Source organism: Mytilus trossulus, chromosome 7, assembly GCF_036588685.1.
Source record: "Mytilus trossulus isolate FHL-02 chromosome 7, PNRI_Mtr1.1.1.hap1, whole genome shotgun sequence".
Taxonomy (NCBI): domain Eukaryota; kingdom Metazoa; phylum Mollusca; class Bivalvia; order Mytilida; family Mytilidae; genus Mytilus; species Mytilus trossulus.
Window position 1 is genome coordinate 69,551,351 of NC_086379.1, and position 12,674 is coordinate 69,564,024.

Here is a 12,674-nt window from a genome sequence, read left to right on the forward strand (position 1 = left end):
AAGCTGATTGATTCTAATATACCTGTAGATACGTTGTTCAATTTACACGCTTCAGGAGGTAGACCTTGGTTCAGGGAGATAACTCTTTAATTCAGTGATGCGTTTGTAAATGTCAAGTTTCATCAATGTATTTAAAGCACTTACCTGAAACAGATTGGAAATATTCTATGATGAAACCTAGAAGCTTAGAATATTTTAATGAAAATGGTTGACATAAACGTACTGATGAGTTAAAGAGTTATTTCCCTTAATCTAGACCTACCGCCTTAAGTACCACCTAAATGTCAATCATTTCTTGACAGTTTGCTTTCCTCTCAAACGAGCAAATTAAACCAACAACAAACAAATACTTCACCTTTTTGCAAATCTTGTCATGTAAGGATTTTTTTATGGCTTACTTAACGGTGCGAGTTGACTCATTGTAGTGTATACTGTTGTTGTACATCCTCATCGAATTGTTGGGTGGATTGACGTATCAATAAAAATATATCAATAAATGCAAATCGATTTTTTTTTTGCTCCTTGGATTTTTAATTTTTATTTTCATGTTGCATTATTTAGATGGGTCAATTCCGTGTATCTTCCACATTTTTAAATTTCAACGTTGAAAAAAACCTATCCACTCAATTTATAGGTTAAAGGGGTATATTAAACGGAAAATACACGTAAACTTAAGTTTGTTTTTTGTGTTGTTGGTGTGTGCTGTATTTCTACACATAATCCTATACTTATACCTATATCTATACCTGTATATGTATCTATTCCTGTACCTTATGAGATCTATCAACCTTGAAAAAAACCTTAAATACATGCACTCTCCTAGTTTTATTGAGGTAAACAGCAGTGAAAATTTGTAACCACTGATTGTTTTACTTAATCAAAACAGAAAACGTGGAGTGACTAAAACAAAATGATTTTTCCCCAAAGCTTTGCAGTTGTAAACGAAACTGAATATGAACAGGCAGATATAGTGGCTAATGGATTTATCTTTTTTGATAAGCACCCAAGGTGAAAAACTAAATATTTTACTTTAGAATACCACCTTACAATAATACATCAATCTTTCTCGTCTGAACTCTTTCCTCTTAGCTTTACACTTTTTTGCAAGTTAATTGTATTTACATTTAAAAGAAAGTCAAATTACCAGTCTGCTTGAATAGTGTGATTCTTATAAACACCCTAAGAACTATCATCGTGCAAAGATAAACTGGCAAATCAATGAATTAAACGGATGAAGAAAATGATAGCTTTGAATCTTCAATATTTGTCATTCGTACGAATCTTTTCATATTTGTGATAAGATAAAGATGTGATCCGTCTCATCACCAGTGATTTATTTATTTTCTTGTCCTATGTGTAATATAAAGGATATGGTGACAAATTCCAATAGTTGCTGACAGTTACTACAAACAAGAGTCTTAAATTAAGTGGACAATGTACTAACTATTATATACAAATATAGATATCGGTTATCTATCTGGTCCAGATAATACTACTATTATTGTTCAGATACGACTTTTCAGAAAGGAAATAATTCAATTGAAGGTAAGAGCTATGTTTTTATTATTATTGACTGTAATTTTAATTATAATTATTATCCCTATTGCGAATGATGCTAGATTGACTCTGTCCATCTGCCCGGTGTTTTTCGTTACTCTATTCAGTAGTAGGGTATACATCGGATACAAGGAATAGCTTCCTGAAACACAGGCCGCACGATGACCTATACTGGTTTACATCCGCGTACTTTGGTCTCAGGTGGACAGTTGTCTAATTGGTATAAATGCCGCATCTCCATATTATTATATTACCTCATATAAAAAGAAACAAGTTATTACTTTAATAAAGAGTATAAAACAATTCAGAAATATTTCATTTAATTTCTTTATACATTTCTCAATTAGAAAGATATGTGTTTTTGTGGTGATATACAAGTCTAAATTTTATGAACATTTATATTGGCGAGTTTGTTATCATTGATGTTGCCTCAATGAAATTAACAGTTATGTTTTCTTTTAATTCATTTCAAAATGAAGATCTTCGTCCTCATTGAAGAACTTTGTGTTTTGTGGGAATTCGTTGTTATATTTATAAAGAAGATGTTGTATGTTTTGAAATGAGACAACTCTCACCATGAGACCAAATGACAGAAAATAACAACTATAGGTTATCGTACGGCCCTCAACGATGAATAAAGCCCATACCGCATAGTCAGATATAAAAAGCCCCGAAATGACAATGTGAATCAGTTCAGTCTACAGTTTTTATTTAGATCATTTTTAGTTTTTCATCACCGATTTTCGGTTATTTAATCCCTCGATAATGGTACATAATTATGATATTGCATACAAATATATTATCCATTGAATGTTAGAAACCTTCATTGACAAACATATATGGTACTTAGGTATCTATATAAATATTGATTCGGGTGTTTATATGTTCACATCGCTTTGCGAATTATTTGACCATCTGATTTTCGACCCTCCCCGCCTCTACCTCAACACCGACTGCATTTGTTTTTGACAACCTTATTGATTTCCTAAAAAATCGGCAAGGTGCGTGCATACAGTGTTGTTTTCAAAATATTTTCCACTTAGGTTTGGTTTATTATGCAATTGTTTATCAGTTATAATGTTACTAAATTTATCAACAACATATTTACCTAGTGAAATAACCTATATATGAATAAGTCATACTACTTAATTTTGTAATGACTATTTTAATAACGTTTGAAACTACATGTAACCACTCAATTATCTGTTATTTGTGATGAACGAAATAATCTGTTTTTTTGTAATGAACACAATAATGGCGATACCACAGCAGCACTATAAGCAAACCCCTCGGTATCAAAAACAAATCGAATGACATCTGATTCAGAAAATAAGCCCAATATATCAACATATTATGAATAAAAACACAATATTGTTAAAGGTAAATTTGTATTGCCACTGATCCTGTCAAATTATTTCCCTTTTTCCCTCCGTTTGTTATTGTTATATCGTGTACAGTATATCAGTTATTGTGTCAAATTTGTCAATCTTTATTGCACGATTTGCTTCCCTATTAATATAAGAATACAATAAATTTCGTGGAAACAAACATAATTCTTTCCAATGTTTTGATTGTTAGTCACAATAATGTTACATATTTCGATTATCTCTTGATTTTGTTGCATATTTATCACTTAATTGGAATCAAGGAAGTCCAGTTACATAACACAATCTTTCTCTGACAAGTGTAATTACTAAAAGTGTAATTATCAACATTTCTTTCGTATTGAACGAGATGGATATTTCACTTTGTCAATCTGTTTTACGCCTAACTTAATCATAGTTATTTTTGTAACAGTTTCAATGGCAAGTCTGTTCATCTTATTTAAGAAATAGTTTTGTTACATCTCTGAAACCAAACAATTTATGAGGAAAATTGAATAATGCTGCCATTGGTAAGTTCATTTGTTTTAAACGATGCGAACACATTTTTGGCAGACGACTCGGACTGCGAGCATCGCAAACAACTTCAAATATTTAAACATTCATTTCATTATGAAAGATAAGTGATACAATTGCCTACAAGACATAAAAGGTCGAGTATATAAGCAACTATAAGACATCGAACGACCTTCAACAATGAGTCAAATGTATACCATACCGTACAGTAAGAAATAAAAAGTCTCCAGATAGCAAAATGTTAAAAACTTCGACTAGAAATAGGATTTACATACAAGTTAATGTCATGGGACAGGTTAAAGAATGTGTCCGGATTAAACTTGTATTTGAGATCGCGATCTCTATTTTAACTGTTACAGTAATCATCAACATAATAAACTGTCAAATGAAAATAGTACTTTCTAAACTAGGTCCTTTCGAAGATGTCTTTTTTAATAACTTACGTGCAAGGAACAATGTATAAAAATGTGAGAATCGAGGATGTTCAAATACTTTAAGTTATATATTAAGGTGGTATCTAACACTACAGGGAGATAACTCTGTAAAGTCGGCTTAACGTTTTAATTACGTTGTGTTGTAAAAGGAATATTAAGCCTCTCAATGAACAAAATAGGTGTTTCTCAAACTGCTATATAACCAGTGTATTTTTTCTGATAAAACGGTTGGTTCAAATTTTTTGAAATTTTTACATTTTTGTCAAATGGTCAAAGTAAATATTTTGTCAAATTTTTATGAAAATTAAACGAGCCGAATTAATTTTAGTTAAAGTGTTAGGAAACACCTTAAATTAGTCATGGGTAAAAATAAAGTAGATATTGTTGTAATGGGGTTTATTCGTTAAATCTATACTAAGCTCATACACAAATACCAAAAAAAAAAGCAAACATGGAGTACCAACAGAAACGAATTCGTAGGTACAAAAACATAGTTGATAGTCAAGTTTCATTAATTTATAAACAATGTTTTTTTTCAAGAAACAAATTGCAATCAGTAAATCTCCAACAGATTGAGTGTAAAGACGTATTTTGTTTTAATCATGATCGCAGCGTGAGGAAAATTTTAAGAAGTACTAGCAAAGCAAACACTTCACAAAGATACCTTGCTTGAAAGGAGTAGGTTCAGTAAGACCCCTTTTTGGCCCCAAAATATAGCTGTTTCACAAACTTGTAAAAATGTAATCTTTTAATTAAGCTATTTACTGGAAAGTAGAATGCTTCTGCTATGTAAATATGGGATGTTTTTGACAATACAATGCACATATATCGGGTACTTGCATCATTAAGTCATGCTTAATTACTGAAATCTTCACAGTTTTAGCAATTTTGTTAAATTTTAGACGGTTTCTGTCTTAAATGAAAGTGGCCGCATTCGTGTTCATTCATGATATTGAAAAGTTAGTTGTATTTGATGATAATACATACCATATACAAAGATTGAGGACGAACACGGATGCGGCCGCTTTCATTTTTGAAAAAAACATCTGAAAAATGACCTTTTTGGCATATTTGATAGATTTTTCATATTTAAGCTAGAATTGGGGCGTTTTTAATGACTCAATCAGTTCAAATCTTTCACTTAAACTAATTGAATCAATTGAAATAGACACTTAAGGGTGTAAAAAATGTGCAAAATCTTTCGTTAGATGCACCTGAAATTTGAGGCTAAAATCAGCCCTTATTCGACCTACTCCTTTGATACACATTACGTACGTTTCGTTGAAATAAGAGTGATGAGTGATGTCCTAACTAGAAATTAGAAATAAAAGGCCAAAAACAAACACTATGTTGAGAAAAAACTTCAAGCGAAACATTTCAAAAAGCTGTTCCAAATACAAATCTTCTACTAGAGGTCTAATAATTTAAGTGTTTGGAGTAAACGAAATGTTATAAACATAAATGACATTTTAGTAAGAGAGGGAAACTCATTTGAACACGAAGATAAAGACCATTTAATACAAAAACGTTGCTGTTCTTGAAAAGCAGAAGCGACATTTCGACTTCTACGGAAGTGAAATCTTCCAACAACCCATGGCTAAAACTAAGATCAACCATTTTCAGAATAATTATTTTCCCGAATTAACGCTTAAATTTTTGTAACGGTTGTATATAGTGTCACTGTGTACTTAACTTACATCACAAGTATTTAGTTTGGGCTAACTGCATGAAGTTTAGTACTATTTCAAATTCCGTACTAGGCCATGCATATTCGTTTTGAACCCTTCCTGTCCACGTGACTAAACATTCGACCGGGATCTTTGCTCCAGAAACTATAATATCATATTCCGTGAAATCTATCGATTAGAAGGGGTAGCTTCAGTGCAGTTTTCTAGACAGAATGTAAACTTACCGCCATCCGAATTTTGTTTTTATTATAGGTAAACATGTTAGTTTGTAGTTATCTAACTATGCAGCTATACATAAATATGTTTTTGTTATGATATGATATATTCATGTTTTGTCCGATATCCACGATCCTCCATGACAGGCATGAGTCAACGAAAACCAACTCCCGTTACATTTATCTTACAAATGGATACAGTTGACAGAAATGAAACAGTTGTTCCACAAGGCAAAATAATAAAACAAACATGTTTATTTACTGCACCAAATGTAGTAACAAATTTATTTTTAATTATTTGGTAATCATAAAATACAATGACAATACATTACAGGTCTGATAATACCAATAATTAGAACTCCACCGTTGGTCTGATATGTGATTTCTATAAATTAATATTATTGGTTTCTAAATTGACAGTTTTGTACATTTTGACACATATATGTCAAAATATTGAAAAAATTAGCAGAAATCGAGCGAATATCACCAATAGTTTAATAATTGTCATCCTGTTTTACATTGCTGTACTTCTTACGATATAAATTACTTTTTTCTAACGAACTCATTGTTTGATAAGAAAAATAATTCAATTACTAATATAATAGCTGCCAAAACATGACCACTTTACTACCAGTGTAAGATTATAGTTACAGGCGTACTCATTTGATGAGCCCTGTGATGATAACCAGGTTTTGAGGTTCTAAAGAAGTCGCGTTTTCATCGTTGATCCTTCTACACAAATCGAGAGCTATGCTGTATTTTTTTGTACTTCTTGTATAAAGTTCTTTGAATATAAATGACCATGTTGACCACTGTATCGCTTTGCATATTGTGTCGTTATCTTGTTCATAGGCAGATCCAGGGGGGCCCTGGCCCGACAAAAGGGGAAAAAATTTGGTTGATTATATAGGGAATCACTGAAGCATGACTGGAGCGGGCCCCCTCCTAGGTCAGTCAGCCCCCCTCCCCTTAGGCAAAGTTCTAGATCCGTCACTGTTGTTGTCATTTGACGTATTCCCTCCATATAAGTTAGTTCAATCTAATCGTGCAGAACCGGGGTAAAATATAGAATATGGATAGGATCCTACTTCTTACACTTTGGACGATTAAAGTTGGTTAATTACAAATAGTCTTAGTTTTTTTTAAAATAAATGTGCATATTAAATTACAAATAATTCAGATGTATTTATACAATAAATTGTAAAGTGGCGATAAAATAGATTATTAAATATCTACTATGAACCTGTCAGAGCTCATATAATATAAAATAAACAAATGAAAAGGCTTTGATGTTTTATCTTATGTCACAAACATTTTTAATAATTGTACCATTAATAGGAGTAATGGGATGGTATCTCTGAATTATTCATCGCACAAATTAATATGAATCAGTTAAACTTTATCAAGTTGACACTTCTATTTATGATGTAACAAAGCATCAAAGGGTCATTTCGACTATAATGTTTGTTTTTTATGTATACCATATGTATAGGATAGTGTGCATCATTAATTACACTACTAGAGATATTATTTGATATAAAAACTAGAACACAGATTAATTTGAATGATCGTTAGTGAATATCTTGAAATAAGATGTCAATCTTATAGATATCTTAAAAATTGTATTCATTGTAGGGGGAAGCCATAACAAATGTTTTTGTACAGATTACAAAAACGGTTTAATATTTTCTAAAGTTCATTACTTATATAGAGAAGTGATAGGGAGGTCTTTATGCAAAACAATTCAAATTGGGAAACTAACGGTTCAACAGTTTAAAAATGAAGAAATTGTTTAATTCATTATTTATAATTGAGATAGTAGTCAATACAACAGATAAAACAAGACATGGTGAATCTTTTGTATTAGAGTGTATCAGTTGGAAACAGTTTGGCCCCTTTTCTTCGGTCTACGTATATACATGGAATCATTAAATAATTGTCCCATTCAGTCAGTCGGTCTCTAAACAAAATCGAGGACATTATCATTTACTTCTCATTTTCGAATTATTAACACGTTTTTTCTCCGTTGTTTACATCAATTCGACATTAATAACTCCTATAATAAAGTCAATTGAATAATGTTTTATTGCACTTTTTATCTAGAATAAAACAGATTATTGTCGTTCATATTCAGTGATGTTAATTTTAACTTGAATAAAATAGAATGAAATAAAGGGAATGGTTACGTCATGTCATTTTTTAATTCAACTTATGAAATAAAGTAGTAATTTAAATTATTGCAAAGCAATATAATATTTCACACAGAAAGTAAACAAATGTTAGCGAGCAATAAATTTATTGGGGAATATTGTCCTTCGTAGAATATATATTGCACTCGCAAGCTCGTGCAATATAAAACTCTACTCGGGACAATATTCCCCAATATTCATGCAAAATCACTATAATATCATTCCGATTATATCTGAAACTCTCTAATTTGGGCTCTGACACCGATCAATAATATATAAACTTAAATGCCATGGCTTGCAGAAATTAATACACAAATTATACACAAAATAAAAATAATGTTTCAGGAAAGTTATCAACTTTTTTAAGAGGCTAAAAAACTGGGGAAGGCTTAAAAACTGGGAAAGTAAAATTGAATGGAAATGCGATATGTGTCAAAAAGACGATAACCCGACCATAGAAAAAACAACAACAGAAGGTCTCCAACAGGTCTTCAATGCAGCGAGAAATTCCCGCACCCGGAGTCGTCCTTAAGCTGTCCCCCAAACATATATATATATATATAAACGCCACACTGAAGTCCAAATTGTTCACAAGAAACGCAAAAATGCGACAGGGTTAAACATGTTTATGAGATCTCAACCCTTCCCTATACCTCTATCTTATGTAGAAAAGTAAACGCATTAAAATACGCACATTAAAATTCAGTTAAAGAGAAGTCTGAGTCTGATTTCAGAAGATGTAACCAACGAAAATAAACAAAATGACAATAGTACATAAATAACAAGACTACTAGGAGTTTTCTTATGTTTTAAGCCGAACAAAATGACTTCATATTTTCATCCATTGGTCTTATATAGATATAGAAAGATGTGGTGTGAGTGCCAATGAGACAACTCTCCATCCAAGTAACAATTTAAAAAGTAAACCATTATAGGTTAAAGTACGGCCTTCAACACGGAGCCTTGGCTCACACCGAACAACAAGCTATTAAGGGCCCCAAAATTACTAGTGTAAAACCATTCAAACGGGAAAACCAACGGTCTAATCTATATAAACAAAACGAGAAACGAAAAACACGTATTTATTACATAAACAAACGACAACTACTGTACATCAGATTCCTGACTTAGGACAGGTGCAAACATTTGCAGCGGGATTAAACGTTTTAACGGATCCAAACCTTCTCCCTTTTTCTGAAACAATAGCATAACATTATACTTGTTTTTAGGTTGTACTCATAACAATAAAGAGTTTAAGTCTCTATTGACGATTATGTCAATTGGTTTAACTTGTTAACTTGTTAGCTCTGTGGGTCTAATTCACTATCCAATGATGCAAATATGAATCATCTCGGTACGTATTTTCTGAATCAGTCAATACAAATGAATAACCATTTAGGCCTCATAGGAAATGTTTGTGAATAATATGTGAATTATTCCGACTATATGCATTTTATCTACATTATTCTGAATCGTGACTGCTTAAAGCAATTACGTTATTAAAAATCGTACCAAATATCAAGCATAGAGGCTATATAGTTAACTCAATAATTTTTGTTTATAACATTCTGTCTTTCTTTTATGTATTATACTAGATTTGAAAATAGAGGGTATGAATAGAAAATCATTTTTTTTTCCTCCATTCATTTTATTTATTCCAAATCGTTCAAAGCACGAGCATTATGTGCAACGCAAATTGATAAGAATTGGGGGTTTATATATTTTTCCTGCGTACAAATTCTCAATTTCGTCTTTCACTCCAGTTAATGAAATAATAATTATTTCTTGCGTTAAGTATACAAGTCAATGCTAATCAATAAAAGGGTCAGCGGGTCAATTATTTTAAGATTACAGAATAACAATTGCCGCAAATGTAGATGTATATTTACAAACAAATGATTATGATTGCTTACATTCGGGAAAATCTGACCAAGAAACAATCTTTGAATGATTGCTAATTAATCCAATAAAAATCCTGATTTGATACAAATACTTTGTGATATAGTTTCTGAAAGACAAAAATTAAACATGGCTGTATCGACGTAATAAACGTAAACTGATAAAAGTTCACAAAATAATTCACAAAGGAATTTGTCCTGATTATCTGTATCCATTAGTTATAAAATCAGGCTACAGAGCTAAGAGTCCTCAAAATTTAAACAGTATTGTGAAGAATCTATTAACAACAAATAAATAAGAAAATGTGGTGTGAGTGTGAATGAAACAACTGTTCATCAGACATGTTTCCCGCAAAGTGAACTACATTCTTTTGATATTGTTTAATAAAATTGAGAATGGAAATGTGTCAAAGAGACAACAACCCGACGATAGAAAAAACAATAATAACAGCAGAAGCACCAACAGGTCTTCAATGTAGCGAGAAATTCCCGCACTCGGAGGCGTCCTTCAGCGGGCCCCTAAACAAATATATACTAGTTCAGTGATAATGAACGCCATACTAATTTCCAAATTGTACACAAGAAACTAAAATTAGAAAAATACAAGACTAACAAAAGCCAGAGGCTCCTGCCTTGGGACAGGCGCAGAAATGAGGCGGGGTTTAACATGTTTATGAGATCTAAACCCTCCCCATATACCTCTAGCCAATATAGAAAAGTAAATTCATAACAATACGCACATTTGAAATTCAATTCAAGAGAGGTCCGAGTCTGATGTCAGAAGATGTAACCAAAGAAAATAAACAAAATGACAATAATACATAAATAACAACAGACTACTAGCAGTTGACTGACATGCCAGCTCAAGACTTCAGTTAAACTAATTGAAAGATTATGATTTCATCATATGAATATCAGGCACAATCCTTCCCGTTAGGGGTTTAGTATCAAACCATCATAACATATATTAGAAGAACATAACCCGTGTCATGCAAACAACTGTTTTTTTAATAAATGTGTTTAGTTCCGATGCAAAGACCTTTTAAGTGAATCATTATTAACGCCAAAATAAGCAAGTTTTAATGACCTGACAACAGTATTGTAACTATATCCCTTCTTGATATTTAAAGGTTTTGTAAGTTTCTGAGGTGAATACTGACATTTTTATAAAGAATATTTCCATAAAAAATTGGATGTGAAATACCTGAACGTATAAGAAGTCTGCATGTTGAGCTACATTTACGAATGATGTCCTTATACCGATGATAAAATTTAGTAAATGTTTTGACTAGTTTGTGATATCGAAAACCCTGGTGTTATAATTTTTCAGTAAAACATAAATTTCTCTCGTTAAAATCTAAAACATTGTTACATACACGAGCGAATCGCATTGATTTATTTCCGACAAATAAAGGGCTTTTCCCCTTTAAACACAGTACCATTTGATGTTATTTCAACATAACTTCACAAGAAGAAAAACATCATTGTTAAAACTGTAAAATAACCTCATCTACTACCATCAACTATATTGGAGGACGTTGCTGTAAATAGTTTTAGCTGCTTTACCTCAAATCAATTCATAGAAGATACAAGGCTTGCAATTGTGTACGCCAAACGTGCGTTTTGTCTTCAAAATACTAATCAGTGCCGCTCCAATCATTACAGTTACAAAGGCAAAAAAAAGTACGAAATTGAATTTCAAATATTTAATTTCTTTTCAGTTTGATACCACTTTAGTTATACCCTATAGACTACCAATACTTATACCCATAAAAGTAAAGGATCATTATCATGTGAGAGTATAAAGCCAATATACTTAATGTGTAATACGATTTCAACATATATCATAATTACACATCCTTTGTATAAGAGATCAATAGAGCAAATGAATTGAGGAATCAAATGTCTCAAACATGTGATAGTCAGTCTGATGAATTAAAGGTTAAAAACTATCACACAATGTTATATGTGGTTAAAACCACCCCCGCTAAAACACATATATACTTTTGAAGATATTAGTACTTTTACCTTCTGCTCTTTACAGTTTTGGAATTTGATTGATGAACATAAATTATATGATGACTGGGTTTATCATTAATTTAACTACGGTTAGCTTGAAGTAATAAAATTTCATGAAACCCATTAGTTCTCCAAATCATTCAGAATTATCGTTCTCTATTATAAAGCTGATTAAATACAATGATTTGGCAAGTATATCGATGCAAGAATTAAATTATAGAAATATATTGTGTATTCAATATAAAACTGAAAGTCTGCAGTCACTAGCAAAAAATAGAAAATTACGATTTTATAAGCATTAAAACTTACAATAATCATTTATTACTTCATCAGTCGAACCTTTCGAGGCGAAAACATAATATTCGAAGTTAGCTTGAAACATTATGGTATCTTGATTAAATTATCACAGTCAAAGAAATTGGGACAGAGGTCGAAAAATCATCGTTTAAATGAAAATGACAATTAAATTTATGTACAATGTAATACATCTGTTTTGTTTATTCAAACTGTATTTCTGTTGCACAAATACGTGTTAACGTTTAAAATGACAGTTCATGTTTTAGCCACTAATTTCTTCAGGAAATGCCTGAACTAATATTTAAGTAAGGAATAATACAGTGGTTTTCCATCGTTCCCTTCTTTGATATAGTCTTACTTCATTAGCCAGTGCTTCGGTACTGACATAACAAACCTTTCAAAAAGTATTCCCATATAAATAAAAAATAAATTGAACAATGTGTCTATTGGCACCTTATGCCCACGCTTTTCAAAATCAA

At 31.6% G+C, this 12,674-nt stretch overlaps 1 protein-coding gene across 2 annotated transcripts in view; it reads left to right on the top strand.

Annotated features, from left to right (window-relative positions):
• Positions 1–1,457: 1,457 nt before the first annotated feature.
• LOC134725696 (guanylate cyclase 32E-like) overlaps positions 1,458–12,674 on the top strand; it is a 74,173-nt gene continuing 62,956 nt past the window's right edge. For both annotated transcript variants that reach the window (XM_063589721.1, XM_063589722.1), the window contains exon 1: positions 1,458–1,545. The gene's annotated coding sequence lies outside the window, so the exon portion shown is untranslated. The remainder of the gene's footprint in view (positions 1,546–12,674) is intronic.